The following is a 1,224-nucleotide window of genomic DNA, read 5'->3' as shown; positions in this document are numbered from 1 at the left end:
GGTGTAACTTTGTTGTTGAAGTGGACACAATTTTGATTACGCTTTGTTGCACAACAAATAAGGACAAAAGTAGAACTTTTTTTTATTTAATTTTTTATTTATTTTGTATACAGTTGTAGAGTTTCAGAGTTAATATAGTGAAAGCGTGGTGCTGCCGATCTGCAATAGTCTTATCTTGGATGAGATACAACTTTTCACTTAGAGAAGACTAAAGAGTCTCGCTCTGACTCAACTCCATTTCCTGTAAGATCTGAACCAGCATCTTTGATCTAAATCAGGGGTCTCAAACTCAACTTACTTGTGGGCCGCTGGAAGTAGAGTCTGGGTTTGGCTGGGCCGCATCAAGTATTCCAAAAAAACCCTCTATTTCCTCCAAAAGGGTGCGGAACTGCCGGTGCTTTAAGCCCCTAGATCTGATATGGTTGGTGCATTTCACAACAACAGACATCACATTGACAAACCTCAGGCATTTGCCGCAAAGGGTACTTAGCTAGCTTGACAACCATTACGCTGCTGTCAGGAGACTACTACGGTAGCCCATAAGTGACAAGCGCAATGACAAAAAGTTTCAGAACGCGCGGGCCGCACTAACACTTAACTTTGATGTCAAGTAGGGGGCCACAAAATATCATCCCGCGGGCCGCAATTGGCCCCCGGGCCGCGAGTTTGAGACCCATGATCTAAATGTTTTACTTGTGCAGAAGCATTGAGTTTTGGAGTAGATGTCCAATTGAGTTTTTTCCCTTTTCTTTGTTTTCTCCAACGGTGAATCTTTTGCCATAATACCCATTGCTTCAGGAATGACTGCACAGCAGTTTTCTGAGCCCACGTGGTGTTCTCTAAACTAAAAAAAAAGAAGACCTTGAATGTTAGAAGAAGCACTATCACGGTTTAATTCAAATGTTTCTTGTGCAGCTCCCTTCAAGATTTTCCTTCCAGGGCTTCTTAATTTCCTGTTACAGTCACAGACAGAGAGGATAGGGTCTTAAACAAGGAAGGTGAACTAGGACAGGAAGATGGGGCTGAACTCATTTCAGGGAATTGCAATGGAGAACTTAAGCTTTATTCAGTCTGACCACACGCTTTTCTAGCTGCCTTAAACATACTACTATACATGCCCCGGATACATCAGTTATCTTGTTTTTTCGACCACAATTACAAATCCATTCACCTATGGGGAATAAGAGAAGTTAAAAATGTCTCAAAAGGCTTGCAGATAACACA

Source organism: Etheostoma spectabile, chromosome 1 (genome assembly GCF_008692095.1).
Source record: "Etheostoma spectabile isolate EspeVRDwgs_2016 chromosome 1, UIUC_Espe_1.0, whole genome shotgun sequence".
NCBI classification, from domain to species: Eukaryota; Metazoa; Chordata; class Actinopteri; order Perciformes; family Percidae; genus Etheostoma; species Etheostoma spectabile.
Note: the sequence above shows the minus strand (reverse complement) of the source record.